Below are 27,405 nucleotides of genomic sequence, written 5' to 3'. Positions count from 1 at the left end.
TTTCAAGAATACAAATGTAAGTACTATAATAATGAGTACAGCTCACTCATCTAGTGGGACAGAACAGGAAGGACTGATAAGTACTAGATAAATGTAAAAGATGCATTTATATGGAATAGGGGTTAGATACAAATAAGTTGCTCTTCACATGAGAAAATTTACTTAAAAGGGAAGAAAAGAACCATTCCTCAACGCATTGGCTGTCAAGGTATTAAAAACTCCTGTTTTTGTATTTAATTCCCAGCCATGTCCTAGATACTCTCCACTGCGCTGTCCATCTTTCAGGTATATGCAGCGTGACCAAGTTACTGTTGCTACTGAAAACCGAAATTTTGCATTTCTCAAATGCAGCCTAAACGTTGCATCAACAGTTTTTTCGCATTTAATTTCCTAGGTTCCTTTTAGGGCAAAAAATGAAAAAGTCCTTAAGGCACTATAAGCACTTAATCCAACTCAAATACTAAAGAGGACATAACCTTTTAAATCATCTTAAATATTTACGATGCCATAAGCTCTTAAACTTCCTGGAATACTTAGCCTGCCTTAAAACCTCACATTACTCAAAGTCCCTAGAGCAACATAAGCACCTAAACTGCTTCAAATCCTTCCAAAGGACACAACCTTTAAACCAACATTCAGGGTCTAATTTTCAGAAATATTTTTTTTCTTCAGGAACAATTTTGCCTGGTTTTGTCCACAGATCAGGTAGCTATTTTAAGTACTATTCACACACTTCCCTTGACACGACACTTTCATTTGATGGAAGACTTAAGAATTGAAAAGACTCTGAGAACTCTGCCACAATGGGCTAGTCAATGCAAGCAATGGAAAGGATTCCCTTGGTGCTAAAAGTGGCCAGCAATTTAGACTCATGGAAGGTGAAGCAACAGAAACACAAAATAGCCACCACAGCCTTCAGAGAACCTTGTTCATACCTTTACGTAATATCTGATGATGGAGCAAGCAAATTCATAATATTTCACCATCAACTTATGGCAGCAATCAAGAAATAAAATTTGACATCCGCAAAAACAGGAGCAAACTTGATCTCTGGGTGAAAATCCGACATTAAATATTGAAAATAGATCCAGTACACAAGCCACACTGAAGAACAGGTCAGATGACACGTACGTAAGAATACATTAATTCAGGACATTAAGTTTCAGGATTAAGTGTGCTTACAGACATTACCACTACAAAAATCAAACATGCCCATGATCTCAGAACACTTCTAGTCTTCTTAAAATGCACCTCTTGTTCTCAGTATCCTCCCATTCACTTTCTAATCAGTTTGTGGTGGCTCTGTTTCTTTTCTCCGTAAGTTCTTAAGATAGGTCAAGTCCACTTCCACCTGAACTGGGCAGAAAAATCTGTCAAATTAAAGCAATCTTATACACACAAAATTCTGAAAGGCAAAGGGACCTTCTCTTTCCAGAATTTCCTGGATCCGGTTTTCTATACATGTCCTATAGCCTAGGAAGGAAATTGTCCTCTTTCCATCCTAAAGGATACTTTTACTAAGCACTAGAACTATTCGTCCTCCTCTCCAGAAACAGAGTTGCAGATTGTGGAATTAGTTACACTGAAGAGCATCTTTCTTATTTGTTCATGGTGGATAAACAAATACAGTAAAATTTTCAAAATTTAACTTTTTTTCCAAGAATGAGTGAAACCATTAACTGAAACATTAGTGCTGTGGATGTGCTTGAGCATTTGAGAAAAATTACAAATATTTTCTTCTGATTTTGGAATGCACCTGACAGGGGGTAAACAACAGGTCAGAGTTATGCTGCTTCTCCATAGGAAGTAAGTAAATCTATGGCTGTCCACTTCAGAGTACCTTTCAAAACTCGCATGTTTGCCAGACTTTTGCACAACAACCAAAACCAGTGAATATATACTTCTGCAATTATTATTTTTAAAATTATTTTTACATGAGTTATAAGCTACATGGCAGTAAAAGTGCTGTATCCATCACTGAATGCAAAATTTGAAATATACAGCTCAATATGAAGAAATCCACCATTTTTTAGTGTTTGGGAGTGCTCCTAGAGCTATATGGCAATGGCTTAAGAGCTTTAAAGAGTCTGTGTTTATTATGAGCTTTCTGAGTAAGTACAACACTGTGCAAAATATTATAAAGTTCATTTTTCTTTGTTTCTTTGTACCTCTGCCCTCTTCCCAATTAAACCTCTCAGTGTTCAAACATTTGATTACCTCACTATATAACAGTTGGTCTAATACCATTGAGAGTTAACGGTCATTTCATAACTAATGCAGCTAGTTGTGCAGCTAATCACTAAATTGTTCTCCCTAAATTGCTACTGATTCTCCTTCTTGTCCTTTCCATATGACCTCTTTTATATACACTTACAAACTGCCTATTTCCATATGTCCCACCATTCTCAATTTCACTTTTAACTTTTCAGCTGAGTCATTATCACAACTTATAAAATAATGCAATAATCTGTAAGATTTGAAATTATAAAACGGCAGACTACAGTGGAGAAAAACACTGACTTTTGAGTAACTTCTAAACACAGTATTTGGTATATTATCTATGGCACATCAGAAGTATCAGCTTACTGTTTTGCAATACTCTACTGAAATAATTATCTACTGACTTCATTAGAAGACCATGGCAATGGTAAGTCACAAATACAGTGCCATATTGGGAGGTATAAATAGCATCATGTGAACAAAATATTGGATGATGGACTGAAAGCAAGGACTTTGATAAGTAAGAGTTCATAAATTACAGGTAAGGGCCCAATGAAGAACTACAAATATCAGCATATAGCAACCTCATTTACTAACACCGAATGGGACAGAAAAACACCAGATATGCGTGCAACAAGATTAGAAACCTGGCCATAAAGCAGTGAGATTCTATTTTAAAAAGTAGTATTTAGGTATAAAGTATTTATACTTTAAAAAGTATTAAATACTTCATCTACAAGCACTTTGGAGAACAGTACATACTACAACAGATGGCCTGTTCAATGGAACTACCTAATCCCTAGTTGCTGCTATCAGCAATATTCTTAACCAAATACAGGATGAAAAAATATATACCACAGTTTACAACAACATAGAAGATGATAGGAGATAAGGAAGAAAAGCTGCTCAATTTGGGTGTTTGGGTATTACCTTCCTTTTTTAAAAAACTATTGCTGAATGTGCAGAAGGTTAACTATTACATCATTTGTCATACAAACATAGAAAATGGAGTTGAAAAGGACCTCCCTCCACAGGTCATCTAGTCTACCACTTAAAAATATTTGCTTAAAGTTTCCCTTAAAAATGTGAAGAGAGTAGGCGAAATCAAAATTCAAAACATCTGAGTTAGAAGTGGTAATGCTGCATTATTCACAATTAGATTCAAGGCTATTTATAGACCTATCTTTTTATGAAAAGGATCCCCAGAAGTGTGGTCTTATTTAACTAAGAAAAGGTCTGCATTAGGAAACAGTGTAGCCCAACAGGAATGGCCTTGGACAGCAGAACAGTTGGAGCTGAGCACTTCACCTGTCCATCCTACAGGCGTTTCAGCACATTTTATTTTGTACTACTGCATGCATTCAGTGTGGTTTTGGAGTACATCACTTGGTTTAGCTTCATCAAAAGAAAGGTTCAAAAGGAACCTAGTTTATGCTGTCACTTCTGAAGTAGAGTCCTGATTTGAATTAAAATACTAATGTAGGTGCTACTTACGCCTATTAATACTAAGATGATAACCATGTGACTATTTTGTTTTGTATGGCAGTGTGTACAAATTTCTTTGGCTTTGGCAGAATTATATCTTTCATCTTGTCAGATAACTGGGTATTTTCAGTTGTATTTAGGGACTCAGCTTCACAAGCCAACTCCTCTTCAGCATTAGGTGCGACTGACTTGCAGACAATTGAAGAGCTGAGGAATTTAGCTGTAGGGCTTCAAACCAAATTTCTCCAAAGACACAGTAGGTCTCATCTTCAAAATATCCAAAGGCTTCTTTTTCATCATGAATTTTAGAGGACTTAACAGTAATGTATGCATGCTGAGGGATTTGTATGATAAACTTCAACATGCATGCACTAAATTATTGCAAAATCAATTAAAAATCATACAGAAAAAAATTGATTAGAGTCACTGATTTTTTGCAGTATGCCTTTCAAAAAGTTAAAAAAATAGATATATGTCTTTTGGTAACATATGGCCTGGGATTCCTCATGTAAGACTGCACAGTTTCAGATAGTTCACCTGGAGCCCATCTCCCTCACGTTCAACATTTTCATCAGAAAGAGAACTGAGAGATAATGACCTCTTGGGGAAAGGCTGACGACCTCGACTGTGCTCTCAATGAGTGTCTCAGAAATCATTTATCATATCCTGCAAAAATACAGGTATAAGATGCACCCTGAGAATCAAAATACCATTTAACTGCTCCGCTGAAGAGATCCTTCTCCCTAAAAGACCTGATGATAGACCAGTTTTTTCCCCTGAGCAAAGATAACAGCTAAAACTGTGTGGCTTTCTCTGTCAGAGTAAAATTAGGGGAAGGAGGTGGAGAGAAAGGGGATCACATTTTAGTTTTATTCCACTTATGCTACTGCCTGTCACTAAAAGATGAAGGGCTGAAATCCCATCAGTCTGGATTTGCAGATCTGAGGATGAAGAATTAATATTTTTCTGTTTTTGCAGAAAACTCCTTGATGTATGGTTCCATTATTGAATGTTAACAGCTCAGTTTAAATTACAAATGAGGTCCATTAGCATAACCCATACTTGGTTTCTATTTAAAAAAAAGATTTTAGCCAAAATTGTGCCAGCTGAGAACCTACATATTTTCATTTGTTGCTACAGATAAATGAGAGAAGCAATTTTATATTTCACTGCCACAAAGTATGAAGTCTAGAATAGCAACAATGTTAAAGAATATTTTGAAGATATTACTGATAACTCCTTCCATAGAAGGGAGAAGTGGCAAATGGGTGGTCCTTAGCAACTATTTAGAAAAGAAGGCCTTAAAAAGGCAGCAGTGCTGCAGGGTTAAAAATCAGAGTCTCTTTTACAGTTGTCTCTCCAAAACAATTTTTTAAATAGAAATGTTTAAGAAGCCCTACAACTGCACTGTGGGATAACTGTTTAGTTAGCTTTGGTTTCCATTAGGGATGTTGTCAACAAAATACATATGCACCACAGATGGGTTTTGCTCTTATACTTTGTAACTACAGTGCTTGGGCAAATACTGCCTTTTCTAAATGTCTTTCCCCTGAAAACTTGTGTTTACTGTATATCATATCATTGGTTTTAACACATACGAATACAAGTGTTTTTCTAACATATACATGTGTCACTGTATCACAGATTATATGAAATTGGTGCTCTAAATGGCCAAGTTACAAATGCAGTGTGTTTGCACAGTGTTATTGTCCACATAATTATACAGCACTTCAAACTGTATAATGGCAAGTAACAGTATTCATTCCAGATATCTAGAATTAACTCTTTTCACACTAAGCAGACAGATCTTCATCATGCAGCACAATCAAGGTCTGGACATGTCCTCTGCATGGCTAAGAGACTGCACATACAAAATTAAAATAACTTCAGAATAACTTAAATGATGGAATCCAAACAGACCCAGAAATCTGATCCAACTGTCACTGAAATCAGCAGGACAATTTCCAATAGTTTTGACAGGAGTTGGATTGTGTTGCTTATGCTAGCATTACTATCTGACTGTATCAAGTCAATTCACTTCTCTGTACCTTAACATCTCCATGGCAAAAATATTGATAATTATATATATGACTGAAGCTCCTTGAAATAGCTATGTGTAGCAAAGGCACTGTAACCAAGATACTGCAAAAACGATACGTTATCTTTGTATTCCACTTAACTAATGATTTAAGCAGTTTTAGCAGTACTCCACAGGGGGTAGGGGTGATACTTAATTCATTAATATTTTCTATAAAGTTCTTTGAAAACTTCAGGCGAAATGCTGTTCATTATTATTATTATATATGCCTTATGCCCCAAAAGATGTCTCGCCATGCTTTGTTAGTTGTATACAAGAATCCTTTCATTACCGTTCAAATGCTTCTACCTCTAAAGCATAACACTGCAGCTGTTTACCAACGGACCGTAATCCTATAAAAACATTTACTGATTTTATATGAAGAATATTGTTTCCCATTATAAATGCATGTTTCATATCATTTCCAACTCCTGGATGGCTCAATGCCAGGGAACCACAATGGCATGCAGTAGGACACCAGAGTCTATAAAATCATCACTTCGGTGAAAGGCCATCCCATTCATCTTTTAGAAGGCGTCTGTTTAGCCAGCATCCTTGTTTGATTTATCCACTACCTCTCACTTCCCTGTATCACAGGAAAGATACTTCACATTAAACTAATATGACTCCATCTCTCACAAAGTAGAAAATGAAGAAAATTGACAGTCAACATGGGCATAAGGTCCAATTAATCAATGCTCTCAACCAAGTAATTCAGGAATCTGACCATCCAAAAAACACCGGAGAAGAAAGACTTACATATGCTGAAGGGAAAACAAGCTGGTAAGAACTTGTCCTTCATCTCCTGCCTGATTTACATCTTTAGACAAGGCAATGGAGCAACTAATTCTAGAAAACATTTCCAAACAAATTAAGAACAAGATGATTGGCAGTAGTCAGCACAAATTTCCAAAGGGGAAACTGCTCAACCAACCTGATAACATTCTAGGAGATGACTGGCCTGGCAGATGACAGGACAGCAGTGGATGTCGTTTATCTCAACTTTAGCAAGGGTTTCAACACTGTCTCTCATAACATCCTCGTGGACAAACTGACAAGTGCAGACTAGATAAGTGATCAGTAAGGTGAACTGAAAGCTGGCTGAACTGCTGGGCTCAGAGGGCTGTGACCAGCAGCTGGAGGCCATCACTAGTGGTGTTCCCCAGGGGTTGATACTGGGTCCAGTAGAGTTTAATATCTTCATTAGTGACATGGATTATTGGACAGAGAGCACCCTCAGTAAGCTTGTACATGATACAAAAATGGGAGGAGTGGTTGACATACTAGATGGTGTTGCTGCCAATGAGAGGGACCTTGACAGGCTGGAGAAATGGGCAAACAAGAATATCAAAAAGTTCAACAAAGGGAAATGCCAAATCCTGCACCTGGGCAAGAATAATCCCATGCACCAGTACAGGTTGGAGGCCAACCAGGTAGAAAGCAGCTTTACAGAAAAGGATCTGGTGGTCCTGGTTGACACCAAGTTGAACACAGGCCAGCAAAGTGCCCTTGCAGCAAAGAAGGCCAGCAGCATTGTTGCTGGCATCAGTAAGAGTGTTGCCAGCAGGTGAAGGGAGGGGATTCTTTCCCTCTCCTCAGCAATAGGGTGACCACAGCCGGAGTGCTGGGTGCAGTGCTGGGCTCCCCAGGACAAGAAAGACATGGACATACTGGAGTGAGTCCAGCAAAGGGCCTCAAAGATGATTAAGGGACTGGAGCATCTCTCATATGAGGAGAGGCTGAGAGAGCTGGGACTGTTTAGCCTGGAGAAGACTCAGGGGGATCTTATCAGTGTGTACAAACACCTGATGGGGAGGAGTAAAGAAGACAGAGCCAGACTCTTCCCAGTGGTGCCATGACAGGAAGAGGAGCAATGAGCACAAGTTGAAATACAGGTAATTCTGCTTAAACTTAAGAAAAAACTTGTTTCCTGTGATGGTGGAACAGGTTGCCCAAAGAGGTTGTAGAGTGTCCATCCTTGGAAATATTCAAAACCTGACTGCACACTGCCCTGAGCAACCTGCTCTGGTTGAACCTGCTTTGAGCAGGGGGGCTGCACTAGACAGTCTCCAGAGATGCCTTCCAACCTCAGCCATTCTCTGATTCTGTGAATAGGGAATATACGTGTAGTTTTAGAAAAAAACTCTCAGTATCAATCTATCATTACACTTTCTAAAAATGCCAGCAACAAGCAAAATATCTTTCCTTTTTTGCTTATTTGAAACCTCAGGTTGCCTTTAAATTTTGAGTCAGACCAACAGTGTGATGGGACTTTATTCATTACCTATATGGAATAGGACTGACCCCCATATGGGATTTTTTATTATAAAAAAACAACTGCTGATTTAGATGCCTGTGCTGGGTAACACTTGCTCTGTTAATTTTGTTGCAGTCAGTAAAGCTTCTTCAAGGAATACTCCTCAGGTTTCTATACTCAGATTCATTCACTGGAGCCAGATGTTCTCAGTATGTAGAATCTACTCAGTTTAAACTCTGTAACCAGGTCAGGACAAAATGTCAATCACAAAATAGAACTTAAGAGTTCAATACAAATATGCACAGTCCTTCACTACTCAAACATACTCTGTTTAGTGGTACGTTGGCTGAACTGCCCTTTACATTTTCTCAGAACTAGAGTCTTTTTGGTGGATTTTTGTGATAATGTGTAAAATTCCATTCAAAACTAAACATTCTTAAAGTAGCAGAAGGATAGGAATATTGTAAACCCAACTCAAATAAAGCCAGCCAATTGTGAAAAAAAATCAAGCCTATAAAACCTGTATTGACTCTACAAAGGGCCAGCTTGTCAGCTTCCGTAAATTTCTGCTTATTTATCAGTGAGAATCCTGGTCAGCAGTACTGAGATGACAATGTTTCTAAGGGAAATATTTTGATCATGTTTACAGCAGGTAGTTTACTAATACTGAGATCCAAACACCAGGGAATGTTATTTTGTGTTTAAGAATTAAAGAAAATATTTGTCTAAAAGTTATTAAAATGAGCTTACTTCCCTTCTCTGAGTACTTTCTTTAGGTCAGTTTGCTCTGAGAAAGACATAGCAACTATTCCTTTAATAAAAAATATTTTTTTCAGGTTGAATAAAAATTCCAGGAATCAGGAATTCTTTGTGGTTTTTCATTGGTACATACGCATCTTGTTACTATGTAATTACTTACTAAATGTACCAAATTATAAATAACAAAGAAAAGACAGAAACCAAACCAAGAAAACATCCCAGGAACAAAAAGGAATATTCCAAACATTAATTGGAAATGAAAGAAAAATTTAACCCACCTCAACGATGCTCATCAATCAACCATAAGAGGAGGTACAGTAACACTGCTTACAATAAGCAATACTGTGTACTTCTACAATAGGGCAAGGGTATGGACTAAGACCACATTTAATGCATATTTTATTACTTTTCGTAGTTTAAGAACAGAGATTTTAAAAGCTCATATGAATAATTTGGGTAAGTCTAGCTGACCAAGATAATCATTGAAATACATGGAAATTGGCTAAAAAGACATAAAATCGTAAGTTATGCTAGCATTTCTTTGCCATATGCCTATATCTTAACTAAAAAACAAATATGGAACAGTATACATTCCTTCATATGCTTTTTAGATTCATTCAACTATTCCACTGCAAGAAAGTTCACTTAACATACAGCCCTGATTCATTAAAACTAAAAACTGATGAAAGTGGTGTGTTATCACCATATGTTATGTGACATAGTCAAAATATAGACAGCACTTTAAATCACAAGAGAAATATTTCAGTACAAATGGAAAATAGCATTCAATCACAAACACATTTACTAGAACATAAATATTATCAATATTAGCTGACATCAGAGCAATCTTTATTTTCAAATTGAAAAGTCATCTAGTCACTTGCTTTTAAAAACTAGCTAAAAGCACATTTGTGTCATATTAACACCAGATTTTTTTGACTGTCTTTTATTGTGAGCACTATTAAACCAACAATGTTAAAACCTCATGGTACAACTTCATTTTTGTTTTATTATCTTATTAAGATATTAAGTAACCAAATAAAATTAAAACATAAGTGTTTCTCAACCTAGAGACAAAATATATATTAAAAAAAAATTATCTGTTGAGATTTATTTCATAGTTATGACATTTGAAAAACATTTTCTTAATTGTTACATACAATGTCTAAGCAATATGGAAAATGTCATTTTAATAAGCTTAAACGCATCATCATAATTTCAAAAAGAATTTTGTTTATTCATTTGTAAGCAGGACATTTTTGTCAGTGTCAGTGGTAACATTCCTGTGTTTTAAGTCTCACATTCTAACACTTGAGATAGAGTTTATCTGCCTTAACATTTAATAGAAAAGTTATATGTCTAAATTTGTGCTGGTCACCTCAGGCTTCTTCTATTGTCAGTGACAAGAAAAAGGCATCTCCACAGGACGATTCATCTCATCCAAAGACAGACAAAAAAAAAAGCCTACGTGAATTTTCCTTCTGGAAGCGCCCATTTCTATTCACTGACTGGAGAAGAAGTCTATAGTGACTAGCCCAGACTTACAACACCTAATCTTTTAGATGGCTGAATTCAGGGCAAATTAATCCCACTCTTGACTTCATGCTCAAAGAGTGCACTGGAAAAGTAAGCACAAGATGTAGAAAAACGGAATTCTCAACAAACATAGAATCAAAATTCACTGCCCCAGAAAATTTAAAAAACAAGAGCCTTTTCTGAAAATAACAGGGGATCTGTACATTTAAAACATAACATAGTCTTTGATCTCTAAGCCAGAACAACTCAATTATTTCTGGGAGCTTAAGAATATACAGAGAATATTTTGAGAATATGCTGACAAACTCATATGCTTCTTCTGAATATGAGTAAGCAGATATTTTCAAAAGCTTATAATTCAGTGCAGTAAGGGTAGATGGTCAGAGGCATGGCAAAAGGCACATCTTATAACCCATTAAAGCTTCTCTCTTAAATTTCAAGTCCTTGCTCAAGAACAAAGTAAAGGGTTCTGAGACTTTTTTTTAGAACTGACAGGTTTTTTTTCATTCTCAGAAATGATAAAACAATTTCACAGAAGCTTTTAAAAAGAGATTCAGTCTATAGCATAGCTATGGACAGAAAATTTCTGCTCAACTAATCAAAGGTGAAATTTAACAAAGCTGAAGTTTAAAGAGCTAATTGATTTTTCTCTATTATTTCAAAACACAAGGAAGCCCCTGAATAAAAAAATCCTAGAAGATGGAAGAACATACTAGGAAGTATCATGGTACATCTATCCAGTTTTGGTACATTTCCACAGACATCCATTTTGGATTATGGTCTGTCCCAGACTGTCCACGTGCACCTGCAAACAGATCGTGCAATGGAAAGTGTTAGGCTGCTTTATAGAACTCACCGCCCTTTGATCAGGCTTCAGGAAAATATCTGGTTCTACTGTGGATTAATGGATCTTTCCTCCAAGAATTATTCCCTGTTTTTGTCATTTTAAAACACAAATAGTATAAAAAATATATCCTCCTTTTAATGCATCATATGAAAAAGATACTCATTATAAACACCTAAAATCCAGATCATGTTTGTTCACATCATGTGAACCAACGTGTAACTGGTTCACAGTTAGCACCACATCTAATTGTGGTGCTAATTCACACCTAAAAATATTTTCACAGAATTCAATATGATTCTTAGTTATAACCACAAGTCTTTAAATATGATTTACACATTTTAGAAAGCTCTCAAATTCTGCAGTTTCTCAACTTTTGCCAAAACTTAAGTAAAAGCCCAAACTGAATAGCTAAATATATGCAAGAAGGAAAAAAGCCAAAAAAGAAAATTTAAAATATCACAAAATAAAATAGCAGAATCTTGTGTAATTCTGCTTTCCTATAAATATTCACAGAATCACAGAGTAGCTGAGGTTGGAAGGCATCTCTGGAGACTGTCTAGTGCAGCCCCCCTGCTCAAAGCAGGTTCAACCAGAGCAGGTTGCTCAGGGCAGTGTGCAGTCAGGTTTTGAATATTTCCAAGGATGGACACTCTACAACCTCTTTGGGCAACCTGTTCCACCATCACAGGAAACAAGTTTTTTCTTAAGTTTAAGCAGAATTACCTGTATTTCAACTTGTGCTCATTGCTCCTCTTCCTGTCATGGCACCACTGGGAAGAGTCTGGCTCTGTCTTCTTTACTCCTCCCCACCAGGTATTTAATATTAGAATGAAACGTTACTCTGTATTTTACTATTCTGAAGAGGAAAAGATCCTGTGTCTAAATTAGTCCCATCACTAATCATGTATCACCAATCCACAGATCATGTTTGGTGCTATAAAAAATCAGGTTAGTGTTTTTAAGTTTCAGAAATAGCTATGGATTATATAGCGTCATGTCTTTACTATAAATTATGATAAGGCATCTATTTGCTTACTACTCATTCGTGACCATTTCCTGGTTTTGGAGATCTGAATTCTAATTTACAAAGAAAGTAAAAAACCCTGTACTACCACAGTGCAAAATACACAACAAAGCAGTAGTTCCTTACTAAATAATAATTAAGGTTGTTCACTCAAATTTTTCCATTCTTATAAATGGCAGGGCACTGAAAACATCTGCAAATCAGATGCCTTAGACTACATCTCACCAAGCACTTCAGGCTGCAGAAATCAGCACTGCTGCCAAAGAAGCTACCTTGCCATGCCACATTTAGCTGATAATTCCCACCCCCATTACCCTCTGTACCAGCCAAGGCACTTGGGCAGCAGAAGGCTGGGATAAATCCAGCTGAAAACAAAAACATACAAATAAATGGTTGTTTTTAGCCAGATCCATTCTCCAAATGTATTTGTCACATATCCGCACCAACAGCTAAGCACATGGAGGGAGAATGGCAGAAAGGGGAGGAGGGAAAGAAGCTGGAACTGCTTCTTACACAGACAAACCAGTTAGAAGTATTCATTGAACACTGAGTCTAAAGCTAAGCTGTCAATGGAGAGACACGAGCTATCCAAAGAGTAATACCAAATTCCCCAGGCATTAATTTTAGGGTGGAATGCATCAGCCTCTGGAGATGCCTACTTTTCTCCTGAGTATAAGAAGAATCTAGGATAACTCACTTAGATTTACATACCTAGTTTCTACATATCTAAATTAACACAGATGTAGATGCGTACGAAATGGTAGAAAAACATGTTTATGATTCTTTTCAGCACTTTATTTTCCTAAAAAAAAAAAATTTTTTTTTGCTGTACAGGAAAAAAACTTATAGCATATTTTAGCATTATACAAGCATAGGAGTATGTATTTTCTGTATGCCCTATAAATTTTTTCATAAACCATATTTTACACTTATAAGAAGTGTAATTCAATGACATGATATATATTCCTCCTACAGAGCATAAAAGTCCATAGTAGAAATAGTCACAATCACAGCTCCATTATAAATCACTTACATTTCTTTGGAGTCACCTAGTCACCTTCTTGCGTTGTAGGAAGGAACTGTCCTCTTGCTCAAACTCGTCCTCCTTCCAGAAGCGTCTTTCACTTTTATGGCAGGTAAGGACAGAAGGTCCTTAACTTTCACTTAAAATTACCTAAGGGTAAGAAGGGAAAAGAAAGTAGTAAGTACAAGCCTTTCTTTTTGTGTTCTAGAGCAAGGTATTACAATCACTTCTTTAAAACACGCTTAAGTACATTTAGAGGGCTATGTTTTTGCACACATGCACTGCATACCTTGCAAGAAATCCCACATCTTTTACATCTTTCTTTCCTAATATCAAGCATCTAAAGCAGTCATCTGCTCTACTCCTGTGATTCATAACAAAATTAAATTAGTCTGAAAAGCCTAAGTGTACAAATTAAAAGATAATTTCCTATTATCAAGAAATTTTGAATACTTTTGGCAGGGTTCATGCATGCAATCAAAATTTTGCTGAACACAGGTTCACTGGAAACTTTGTTACTCATTACTAATAAATATGCTAATTTTAATTCTCTATTACACAACACAGTTCTCTATTGCACTACATCTTATTACTCAGAGAACAAACCTTGGATTTTTGATGGATAGTCCCATGAAAACCTAACTCACCACTCAGTCACAGTCAAAACAGAAAATCAAATGTTAGAAATAACTGGCAAAGGAGCAAAGAACAAAATATAAAACACCATTTACCACTGTACTAATCCCCATCTTGAACACTCCTGCTCAGTTCAGGTACCCTTCTCTCAAAAAAAGAGCACAATAGAACTAGAAAAGGTTCAGAGAAGGAAAATATACATAATCAAAGGCTTAGAATGGCTTCCACAAGAGGAACAATTCCATATGTCACGACTATCCAGGCTGGAAAAGAGACAACCGAAGGGAAGATATGATAGAAGACTACAAAAGCCTGAATATGATGGAGAGGTTGAATAGAAATAAGCTGTTCCCTGTCTATTTGAACTCAAGAACTGTCTAGTGAAAATCAGGCCTGAAACAAAAAGCAGGAGATGGGTCTCCACAAAACGGGTAACCAGCCTGTGGTCTTCTTCCCAAGGATGCTGTAGATACAGCGAGTTTTTATGAATTCAAGGGGAGAGTGGTGGATGTTTTCTTGGAAGAAAGCCATAATGGAGACAGAGTAGCACCTAGGTCAACCACTGTTTGGAACCAGTATGGTCAGTCTTGTCTTCTTATATATTCATTTATGATAGTGCTAATCGAACAATTTCTTATATCCATTCTACATTGATATATTCACCACACAAGGCACACAACATTATGGCATCAGGCACAGAGTGAGTCTAGTCTTACTTGCATTTTAGTACACGCTAGATCCTTTTGAACTGCAAAGTAAATTCCCATGGTTCTCTGCGTTTTACCATGTTTAATAAACTTGGCTTTTCCAAAATATTCCAAAAAAATTGGCTTTTCCAAAATAGCAGCATCACAGAAAACAATCAAATGAGGAAGCAAAATTTTACTGCAAAGCAGTATTTTGTAGCTTTCATCTCCCCAGTCCACAGTTCCAAAGTAGCTCGAGCAGAGGGCTAAAAAGCAAAGTTCTGCTTCTAAAGTTGTTTACTAGTTTCATGTGTAGAGTCTGCAACTTCACTCATGTGTTTCCATGAAGTTCAAAAGTTACATAAATGCTGGTCAGCATGTCTATGTCCCAAGCTTCTCCTCAAAGCAAACCTTAAAAATCATATACTTTGTATTCCAAAATCTCGTCTTTTCCTTTCATGTCTAGGATACAGTAGTGTTTTTGCTGTATTTTGGTTAAGTGCAGATCAATTAAAATTCCTTCAGGGATGACTTCTGAACCAGTGGAACATGAATGACTGATGCTGGGAACAAAGACTTTTTGCTGTCATAAAATGGCATGTCATTTTTTTGAGAAAAAAACTATGTCAATTAATTCTATCCATATCTACCAGACGTGCCAAAGGAATATACCCAGTCCTTTCTATTATCTTGCTGATAGCAAACATAAATGGCACTGTGCATTGGGAAACAGATCTTTGGGTGTGTGAACTAAGCATATATTGAGACTTATGCACTGGAACGTTATATGAAGAAGCCCTTACTAAGTACAAAAAAAAAAAAACAAGACAAAAATAACTTTGTTCAGACCACAGCATGCAACCAAAGCCCCTTTTGTGAAATGCATGAATTAGCACCCTAACATTCTGCACACACATCAGGAAGTTTCCTCTGTATCTATGTGTAAACATATTTATTAGCATTCTTTCTAGACACAGCAATGAGGAATTTGGATTACAGATATCTTTTTTTTTTGGTCAGCTTGATATTTTGGATCAAAGTACATTTGGGGTTCTATCTATTCTCCCTCACCACTTCTACAATTTGCAGAAGAGAAGAGGCTGCTACTCTGTTTGCCATTATGTTTGCCCTGCAGCTCAAGTAGCTAAACTGAAGAGGAAACAAAATTCACTGGACAGCATAGATCATATAGCATCAAAGACTAAGGTACTACTGACTTATAGCAAGATTTTAGGCAAGCTCTCCCTTCTACCACTTGTCCAACTTGTCTATTTAGAGACTAAAATCTTTAGGATAGGATTATAAATCATCTAGCACAAAAGCAATCTAAGTTTTGTCTGAGATCCTGCATTATCACTGTAACACTAATTAAAAATAACTGCAAGCAGTACCAAACAAGAACTGGATATCATAGGATTGCTATATGAGCAAAGTCAACCTTCTCACAAAATTTAAAAATTTAGAAAGTGGACTCCACATACCACAACAGATAAAAACTGTATTGCAGGATACTAATTATGGTGTTTCTACCTAGAAATCTTATCTCACAAAAACACAAAACTCACAAAATAATCAATGATTTACTAGTAAACTTTGGAACCTCTGTTAGGAAAGATGTTTTAACACAGAGCAAGAAAATAAACAAATATATCTGTGGTAAGGTGCCTCAAATCTAATCTCTGCTATCATTGTTCAATTTGGATATGGCATAAGGAGTAAACGAGATCAATCAGAATGTAAAGAATTAAAGAAGTGAAGATGTTATATTGCAAACTTCCCTAAATGTTGTGCTGTTAAACTGAATGAAGCTATTTTGTTTGTTTGTAACTTAAGGATGATCAAAAAAACACTATTTGAAAAAAAAAAAAGGAGTTGACACCACTTCCTCTTTCTCACGTAATAAAAAGAAAGAAAGACTCTTACAATATGGTAACAGGTAAAATTATCTATCCCTTTTTAGAAGCCATAGATCAGTGCCATTAAGATTATGGCAATTTCCCTTCTATGTTGATACACATCTCTTGCAGGATCTGAAAAGACCCACTAAAATTTGAAACATTTTAAAATCTAGACATCTCATCACTTGTATACTGAATTTTTCATCTTTTGTATTTGGACAGAGATTAAGATTTGAAGAAATAATTCTCGCATTCTCCTGCAGATTTATTTAAGATTTATTTTTAAAATATTGATGAGAAGTAGAATCTTAAGCTGAATCCTAAGGAGATGGACCAGTATGAAAATAAAGGTAAGATTCATATCTGATTAACTCCTTTCATGGCTTAGCTGTTTATCATGCCAAAGTAAATTCTATACATGAAATAGGTGATAAAAGATATGGACTGACTAGCTAACAGCCAATCTGCCAACAAAGATATAATGCCGGATTTCAGGACAATTGGATGCAAGAGCTGGTAAAAATGATTTTGGCATTCAAGCCCATGGAGGCTAAACAGACAGTAGGTAGCAATCTTAGGCAGTAGTTCTTGTGGCAAGTATCGCTGGGGCTACTTTCCTTCAGCAAACACCAGAAGAGTACCACCCATTTCCTCTAACATAACTCCTTACAGCTCTGTCTGCCCTTCTCCTTTCAGCATTAGACTGCATAGGACTACACAGCGGGATCTAAAGAAAACAAAAGCTAAGCAATTCGGAGTGATTCAACAAATGCAATGTCACATTGAGAACGTAACAAGGTAGGGCTTTGTAATCGGCCCTGGTGCTGACAAGACTACAGGTGGAATTCAGGCTTTATTTTTTAACACACCACTCCCTCTAGATGGTTTTGATCCTGATTATCTGAGAGAACATCACTCTTTACATACAATACTGTTACGCTACTGCAGCGAATGTGCAAAAGGCATCTGTGGAGAGAAAGATGAGAGAAATTCCAGAAAACTTTCTTTCAGAATTTCTTCTCCTCTTCTCTTTCTCCTCTTCTCTCGCCTGTCACTCTCCCTTTTGCTGAAAATTCTCTCCCCTCCAGCTGTCATGTGAAGAATATAATACTTGCTTTGAACCAGGAGGGACAGGAGTACAAGAGGCAAGCATTCAATGACAGCCAGGATGCCTTCTTGTCACCTTAGGCAATGCACAGATGTGGGAACGGTTTAGGCTGGATGGAACGACGGTCAGTGCTGCTGGAGCTAAAGGTACAAGGGTAAGAGGTTCAAAAAACAGACTATGGATTGTTAAACTCTGGGAACTGGGGCAGGACAGACTGTAGGATCATATAGTTATCTGAGGGGAGCAGAAGATGATTTAAATTGTTACATGACATGTGACAACCACAGTGCCTGAAAGGACTTGCTCATATGGACCTGATTGCAACTGGGAGTTGTTAGCAGGATGATCTCCCTGTGACATCTTCAAATCCAAAATTTGCTTTCTGAATTTTGGCAGACTGAGACACAATTAAATATTCAGACATACTGTGGAGTTTTCTAAGTGAGTCTGATTTATTTTATTGTCTTCATTATATTGGCTGGCATGTATTTATTTCACAAAGCAGTGCAAGTCACCTTTTTCGAATAACTGGTATTTGTATCGTATATTTCATTTCATACACGCAGAGCATAAAGTGGTTTGGGGGGATAAATGCAAGATTTCCACACAGAATGCAGCTACATAACAACATAAGCCAATCTAAACTGGCGCTGATGCAGGTCTAACTTCCTTCTTCCTCATCAGCTCCAGCTGCAGACTACTCCCACACCTTTCTTCTGCTGACTTGGACATTTGTGCAAGGTAAGACACGTCAGGGAGCTAAACTATTTGAAAACAGTCCCACCCAAAAAAGTGATCAATTTTTGGCCAAAACCAAAGCAGGGACATGACTTCTGGTGCAAGAGAGGAGTGGGAAGATGTGGCCAGAGATAAATGTGGGCCCAAATGGTCACAATGTAGGTTGGGCTGCACTGCTGTGGAAGCTCACCCTGAGCATTTGGGGGTGTAATCTGAGAAACACCTCTTCTAGCGGCAGCAGCAGCTAAAGCACCACCTCCCACTTCCCAGCACCGCCCACTGAGTTGTGCTCCTGCAACTGTTCTCAGAGCTGCATGGTCAGCCACCCTAGGGAACTAGTCTACAGTGGAAGTAAACTGGCAAAACACAAGTTATTGTCAACCTGGTAAGAGTTCACCTTGCAGATCCACAAAGAACTGTATGAGCATCTTCAGAGGTATAGTAATGAGCAGAAGAAACCCAAAGGTGCTTAAGCCAGCACTACTACCAAAGAAGCATTTACCAGCCCATGATCTAATTAGTCTACAGACTCCTGCAGTCAAAAGGTAACAAATACAGCTGAAGCTTTCCCAGTACTGCCATTCCCAGCTGTTGTCCCCTCTACTCCTTCCCAGCCTGTGGAGAAGGGTCCGCACTACGGATCAGACAGAAGTGCAGTCCTCAAGGTACAGCACGGAGCATGTGCTCCACTGCAGCACCCCTGTGACAAGGACGGGCTGCGGAAGGGCAGCTGGGGCTGTAACATTAAAATGCAGCAGCTGCTTGTTTTGGTTTACATGGTTGGGTCCTATTATTAGAGCAGAGGTACATGCCTGAAGCTTTAAATCATTTTTGAAAACTGATCTGGCATGCTTTGCCATATTATTTTATGTTTAGATAGGTAGGCACACACTTGTGATCAATTGTCTAAATAGCCCATTATTAGTATTATATTAAAAAATGAAAACTAAATCAAAGCAAGAGGCTGTCTGTTGCCCTTAAGATTAAATATCTTTTTAAAAATACAAGGAATTTCATTTTTAAAAATACAATTCTATTAAATTCTACTTTCTATCACATTTCATTTTAATTGTACTTGATTTCTGAAATATATTTAGCACATTTTTTCTGGGGACATGGCTGTACTTCATCTAATAAACAGTACGTAATTTACATATGCATTGTCTATATCATTTAGGGCATACATTTAGACAATAATGGTCCATGCTCTACTACACTATTGTCCACCTTTTAATAGTTATCAAAACACCATTTTTAAATTTTAACATTAGCTATCAATTTGTAGACAGAACAGTCAAGTATACTATGACTGAATCCACAGTCCAAAAGATTTTATTTTTTATATTTAATAATTTTTATTTGTTTATGTATTCATTCCCCTTCCCCAAATAAAAAAAAAGAAAAAAAAAAACACTTACAGAAAACAGACAGGGAAAAATACCTTATCTGCATTTCTCTTGCAATTCCATTTGGACAACAGTATTTCCTAAACGTAGCCTATTCACTGCTGGATATGTAATTACCTTCGGTTCATAGTCTAGACATTAATGCTTTCATAGTATTTAAGACTCCTTGTAACATGCTTGCTGCTTTAAGTAAGCAAGGCTAAATCTTGACCAGATAAATTAGCAAAGAATGCAGTAAAAGCTGCAATAAAAGAACTTTATCCTCCAAACCTTCAAGTTGCTGCTAAATGAGATTTCTTTGAAATGCAGATCAGTTGAACTAGATTAGTGAATTTTAGCTCCTGTCAACATCATAACAAAATACAAATACAATTGTTCAGTGGCCTTATCTCCATGCTTCCATCTGCTGCCTTGTTATTTACTTTCCTTGATTTACTATGCAGATCTAAATAAGACACATCAAGGAGGGCTTACAACACAATGGCTTCTTAAGCTTTACATCAAGGTATTTGAAACTGAAGCCCTGAAAGGGCTGCCATCAAAGACATATCTCTAATGAACTTCCATATCAGAGAAGGTTTGGTATTTAATACTGCTGTGAAAAGAAAAAGCTACAAATCAGAATGGCCTATGAAGGAAAATGTCTGCAAATCTTGATGAGATTAGCACCTACCAGAATTAATATCCCAATAAAAATGATATCTGGTTCCTTGAAGAGTTAAACTTCCAACCTTTGCAAAAATAATGCATAGTGTCAGAATGGGAAAACACAGTTGACAAGGTTAAAAGGTCAGGGCAGTATTTTTTTTTCTCCATAAAATCTTTAAGATACATTATTTGCCTGTGGCTTGGTTAATATACTGTTGACAAACTAGCCTGGGAATGGAATAATTAACACAATCAACAGTGCTACTATGTTACTCTCTGCAACATCAAAATTTTACCATATCTTTAAAAAAATTAGCAACAACTTCATGTTGAAGCAACATAATCTAAAATGACAGCATGCAACATTTGTTCATCAATTTTACTATTTCCCTTTCTCCCCCACAGCAATCTATGGCAGTGCAGGATAAAATCTTCTGTCAGTTTGCTTAAAAAATAATCCCTCTATTACATGCCACAACCCCATTTGCAAAGTGCAATAAATGAAGTAAGACGTTTCCTCCTCATGATTTCCGCTCTCTACGTATATATTCAATATATTAAACAAATCTAAACAGTTTAAAAGTTTCCACAAGCCGTATGTAACATTATGCAGCAGACTGTCAACTATTATACACTGTGTTACCGTTTGACAGAAATTTTTACTAGGCACTAAAGTATATAAACAAGTGATACTTTTCTTTCTTAAGAAAGCATTTCAATCATTTATGTTCTATAGCAAGTGAAGATCCCACAAGCATGTACTGTACTGTGGATCAATCAGCTCCAAACTGAAGTAGACATGTTGTATGCTCCAGTGCCCGGAAATCACGCTGCAGGCTTACCAGATGATGAAAACTGAGGTATGCAGTGTATGGTAGCCCCACACGGCATCCATTAGCTTCTGGGCATGTCAAACTTCACAACTATCCTACAGTCAATGACAGCAAACACCTTCCCTTTTCTTCTTGCCTCCAAACATATACTTGTCTTTCTACCCTCCTTCCAAATTACAGGAGTCTTCCAGAAACAAAGCCCCAAAACAGAAGCAACATCCCATGGCTATACTACTGAAATCACGGTTGTCTTTTTGCTAGATTTCATTTCATATGGGCTATGTTCCAGACCTACTTACAGCCACAAGAGACCACTACCTTTCCTTGTTTAATGAAATGACAAAACAACAGATTTGCACATGTAAAAGCAGGTGCTGTAACAGGTTTGACTACACTTGACCTAAAGCATGTAAAAAAGATTTATCAGCAACAGCTGTCCCTAAGGTATTCAGGCTCTGACGGACAGTCAAAACTTTACCATCTGCACTGCCGTGTGTTAAAAATGACAATCTGAATTAAAAGCTGGTCAACAAATCTCGTATAACTAATTCCTCCCATATCCCCATCCATATGTTGAATTCCCAAGATACACAACACTCGGATTATCTATTATAAATACCAATCTTTAAATCTAAATAAAACAAGACAACCTAGGAAGATGTGAAAACTAAGTCTCTGTGAGTTATTTATTTGAGAAACAAGCATTTAAATAATACCCTGAATGTACTGAATTTGAAATATTTCAACTATTTCACATCATGAAATAAACCTGTATTTTTTCAAAACAGCATTATGTCTCTTTTCAGAATAAAGAATAGGTATAAATCTTTATACAGTTTAATTTGAGGATTAACAGCACTACAGCATTGTTTAGCCTGTGGGTTATTAACCAATACAATTTTTGTTTAGCTTAACTTCTCTGAAGTCTTTCTTGAATGCCTTGAAAGAAACTGACTGATAGAAAAACATTTCAGAACATCTCGGTGTCCCCTGCATAATGTATTGCAGGGAAGTGAGGTTTTTGCTTTATGTTCTAATTTTTCCCTTATGAAAAGGAACTGTGTTTTTTCCCCCAGACCAAAGGAATGAACCTGAGCATCTGCACATGACCCCTTGGTGAACACAGTGACTTGTTTTGGAGCTATGCTAGCAGAAGGTAGCACCATATGCCCCAAGCCCCAACTTGGATGCTCTTTCTACAGCCTAATGTGCTTGTCAAAAGATGTTAAAATCACAAATTTACTTTCTCTGGATATACTTTATTATTGTACAAAATAAAAAGACACTACAATTTATTATGTCATATATAGACTATAACCCAACACATGCTTCCACCAGTTTAAACTGGGAGATCTTTTCTTATTGGTGAACAGTTTCTGTGTTATTGTGTCTCTGTAGCAATCTTATGCCTGGTATCAATTACAGCCACTGTAACCCTCATTGATTACAAACTAACTACATTCCAAACTATACCATTAATATATTTCCAGAATTCTGGAAAAATATAGCTCATTACGTGAAAATGAATGAAAACTCTCCTCCTTTACTCCAGCGAATTTCACTGAACTTTTTAAAATTAAAAAAAAAATAAAAATCAGAACACCACAGATTTTATCACTGTAGTCTAAGCAGGAAAACTAGAAAATAAGAAAAAACAATTCATGAAGTGCATACTGTAAGCAAGATTAATATAGCAGGAAAGATGCCTCACAGCATTTCTGATGATAATTTTAAACGCTGTAGCATTTCATTCACATTAGGTTTTTGCCTTTGTTTTTTAGAAGGAAGTGTTATATTTTCTCTCTATATATATATGTATATACATATAATATATATATACATATATATATATATACATTGCATGTACTCCTGAAAGACAGGTGGTAATTTTTTCTTAAGTGACTATCTTGCAGAAATTTGTGAGATTCAAGTGATCCTTTAAACAGTTACAATTTATTGCAAAAACAATGCAGACTTTTAAAAAAAGAAATACAAGTTATTTACTCACTAGGTTGTAACTGTCTATCGAGAGCTACAGTGATCCCCTCAAGAGCATAAATATTTAGACAAATTTTAAAATGTGTATTATATACTTGACAGAATGTATTTAACGACAGCTCAGAGCTTAAGCAATCTGATCAGAAATATTTCCCATATAAAACAAAGTCAAGCTAGAAAAAGAACAGCTCAGCCATGTAAAGAGGCTTGAGATTAAAAACATAACCATTTAGAAACAGATCAGCTGTTTAAGTGTTTGTGTCAAAATTATGATAACCTTCATCCTACTTCCTGATTCCCTGGATCCTCTGTATGAGTGTGTGAAAACCTAAGATGTGCAGCAGACAGCATTTATAAGGCTTATTTACTCTCTATAACTCTGTGTTCTTCCCTACCTAAACTGTTCAATCGGCTGTTCTTGGCCTGTCCCCTCGGGCAGCTCATGCTGGTAGCATGGGCAGAAGATGAACGTCCCACCATGGTGCTCCCACAGCTCAATGAGGTAAGGGAGGAAAACACTCATCTCCTGCCCAGTGCTAAACTCTAAGCAGGCTCCCTACATAACATGGCTTACATGATGTTCAAGAGTGAAAGAGAGCCAGGAAAAAGGTGGAAATAAGCCTTATAAATCCTGCTGTCAGGTCTGTCAACATTGCACTGGAAAGGGCTGGGGAAGACTTCCTTTTTCTCCATGAAGCCCAGCACAGTTTTCCCTGTGAAGCAACCCCAAGGACTGTTTTATCCCTTGGTGATCTAAAATAGTTTCTCTTGGCTTTATTTGACCAAATTATGTATTTTTGGATCTGATACTGCATCTCTGACTTACAAACGCGGTAACAAGCACATAGGAATCCTCGTTCATCAAGCCAGATTTTAAAGCATCATCACAAGTTTAAAAGGAATTCTGTGCCAGGAAATCATGAAAAGTAAAAGACTGGTACTTTAATATGGCTAAAACAAACTGCAAATGCATAGGAAAAAAATGTACAGAAAAATCTGATAAATAAACTTACAAATATCAACTTCCATTATATTCTGTGGCTTTTCAAAATGGAAGAGAGATTTGTAAGGAAAATAAAGCCAGCTCAGTTCAACCATCAGATACTTAAATGCCAACTGCTGCAACTGAATAGCCGGTGTCCTTGGGCACATCGTGGACATCGGGAACCAAGGCAGGGCCAGACGTGGAAGTGCAACAGGTAGGGTGGGTAAAGAGAAGACTGAAAAAATATCATACTAGTTAGTGTCTGCTCTTCTTGAAGCGTTAGTCTCAGCATTTAAATAAGTATAAAGGGTTTCTCCAAACCTAGGGACCTATCAGAAAGAAAGTGTGAGACATTTTTAAGAATACAGTTATTGAAAAGATATAATGTGAGCAACGTTGGACAACTGTTTGCACTCTTGCCAGGGAAAACAGGTATTTCAGGGGAGCTACTTAGATAAAAAAAGATGCAAAAGCAGAGACAGAAGTGAGTAAGAGGGAGCAGGCCCTCAGCCAAACAGTAAATTGGAAACGGATGATCAAAGAAATAGGGCTGGACCATCTTTACCCAGTATTACACAACATTAAAATCACATTCATCCTACCTGACTTTAAACTTCTAACTAGGATGTAATTGCCATCTAACACAGACCTCCCAGAAGAGCTTGTCACTCTCACCTGTACAGGGCCCTGGGAGACTGCTCTCCTGGTGAGGAGGCATCAGTGAATACCTAATGTTTGGAGGGATGAACCTAGTCACTGTTAAGATGAATCACAAGAGGGAATACACTGATAAATAAAATTTGATTTGAAGAGAGAAGAAATTGTTGGATACTCTTATAAGCGCTATACAATCTGAGCGAACACTTCAAAAAATTTAAAAATTCAGCTCTGATACAAAAAAACCTTGAACTTCAGATTGCAGGTCAAGTTGTACAATTAGTATGTCGCAAAGCATTAATTACATAGTTACATAGATTTTTTTCTTCTATTTTGGGCCACTTAAATTAAGTGATCATTAATGCTGGATTCTATAAACTTACTAAGGGTATTAATAACGTTAGCTATCTCACCTACAGAACAAAACATGTTTAATTATATTTAGCTATAATATGCAATATTTGAATAAATCAAAAGCTAAGAATCAGTGGTGGAAAAATGTTGAGGATATTTTTTTAAAAAGCCCCAAACAAACAAAAAGATCCCAGCACACCTGGGCACCGTGTATTTGTGGACCATATAAAAACATAATACTTGTTAAATAAATTATTTCTTATTCTACTCTCCTTTCAAATTATATAGCAGTTATTTAGACCTAATATTGAAAACTGTTTCCTTCTATAAAAAGACATATGCCTCATAATGCATACCAAATGGTTTCTTCTTCACACAGACTTGTTTATTTAATATATTAAGTAGCATACAGAGGTAATCTGTATGTCTGCAGCATATAAAATCTGTATTATTCATAATTTACATTAAAAAAAGGTACCAAGTAATGAACTTGTGAATATTAATCTCCCCATTAAAGTACATTTTTCTGTATTGCTTACACACAGCTGTTCTCATAATAAAGCCGCCTTAAATTTTAAGAGTGGAAATCTTAAAAAGTGGGAAAATACAATTATAAAATGTTCTTTATTTGCAATTAAATTCCAAGGTTGCAAAATACTGTCCCAATTTTATAGAACTGCTTAAGGCATCTGCCAACCAAGTTTCAAGATTAGCTGTAATGAAAATGCAACATATGTAAATACAACCACATATTTAAATGTCAAATATTTCAAACACAATTAAAAAATTACAAATTCATAGTAATTTTTCCAAACACAAAATACTATCAACTCTTTTCACGAAATATAAAAACTCGAAACAACATTTTTTATACTCCACAATACAAAATACACAATAGGCCAATACATTAACTTAGCCTTCTAAGTGTATTTTATTATTTATCTGAATTCCCTTTTACAAACAGACAGCATACTCCATGTTTAACATTAATTCCGTATACTTTAGATTCATAATGTAGATTTAAAAAAATATTTATTCTTGTACTAACCTAGCAAAAATAAGGTATGATATGAACTTAAAACAGCACCTCTTCCTTTGCGCACTTTAGGTATATTGTTTACTTGACATAATGTGTAATATTAGCACTGGAAAAAGAATGTAATTATGCAAGAAAATAAAACCACGCAGCTAAAACTCCTCTGACTTCAGACACATTTTTCTCATTCTGGATGTGGTACAACCTTGCTGTGAACTATTAGGTTTCCACTACTTAGAGACAGACGGTTTCATACTGCTCAACAGAGATTACTGCTGTCTATCTAAATAGGGCTTACAGTGGCATCAGCATATTTTATTAACTCAGAACCATAAATCCTATTCTTATATGCTCTCAAAGACTAACGCTCCTAGGGTCAGTTAAATTTATAACAGCATGGCACCTAGCGGGAAGAAGCTTCAAAGTGATGAAAAGTTCTTTTCCAACAGCCACCCAGAAATTTCAATATGTAGTAAAAGTTTAAAAACTTGCGTACTCTGAGAATACCCCATCCTTGCTATTTTTTTCTAAAAGACAATTTTCCAATCAAGTCTTCAGCTCACTGCAACAATACCAATATCTCAATACACTTTATGATGTCTCACAACTCAGGTTGTCTTTATATTCCAAGATTTCTCCCTCCTTTGCAGACTAGCAGATCTTAACATTCACGCTTTTCTGTGAATGGGACAGTGAACACCTGTGAAGGAAAAATTTCCAGATTTTTGAGCATTCAGGGAATACTTCTTTATATTCCATTCCATATTGGTACATAGAAGTCCTCTTATAAGTACTAACACAATTATTTTTGCATACATTCTCTGCTATCCTCAGAACCTGCAGAAAAACACCATGATGATATTCTGAATATATACTCTATGTGAATAGCAAGATGAAAACAGAGATGAGCAAGTCAAAGAAGTAACATTCTAAAATAATTGACAAATTTTCAATTACATTGAAACTCTACAAACCAAAAAGTTATTTTAAATAAATCCCTAATATCTTCTTACATGTACCTTTATTCTTGTCCCTCAGAATAAATGTTCTAGCTGGCTCCCAAACAATATTTTGACTTTACAGGAGCAATGATGCAGGTTACATAGATAAATATTGTTTTTTCACTGAGGTGCACCAAACATCATTTAGTCTCAAGCAATCTTCAGAAATACAAATCTTCCCCAGCGAAGAAC

General features: G+C 36.4%; 1 protein-coding gene across 5 annotated transcripts in view; it reads right to left on the bottom strand.

The window, feature by feature from the left end:
* FOXP2 (forkhead box P2) overlaps positions 1-27,405 on the bottom strand; it is a 454,906-nt gene that overhangs the window by 376,211 nt on the left and 51,290 nt on the right. For all 5 annotated transcript variants that reach the window (XM_067314932.1, XM_067314922.1, XM_067314902.1 and 2 more), the window contains one exon: positions 13,239-13,379. The gene's annotated coding sequence lies outside the window, so the exon portion shown is untranslated. The remainder of the gene's footprint in view (positions 1-13,238; positions 13,380-27,405) is intronic.

Source organism: Apteryx mantelli, chromosome 1 (genome assembly GCF_036417845.1).
Source record: "Apteryx mantelli isolate bAptMan1 chromosome 1, bAptMan1.hap1, whole genome shotgun sequence".
Lineage (NCBI taxonomy): Eukaryota > Metazoa > Chordata > Aves > Apterygiformes > Apterygidae > Apteryx > Apteryx mantelli.
This window is presented reverse-complemented; position numbering and strand designations above follow the sequence as displayed.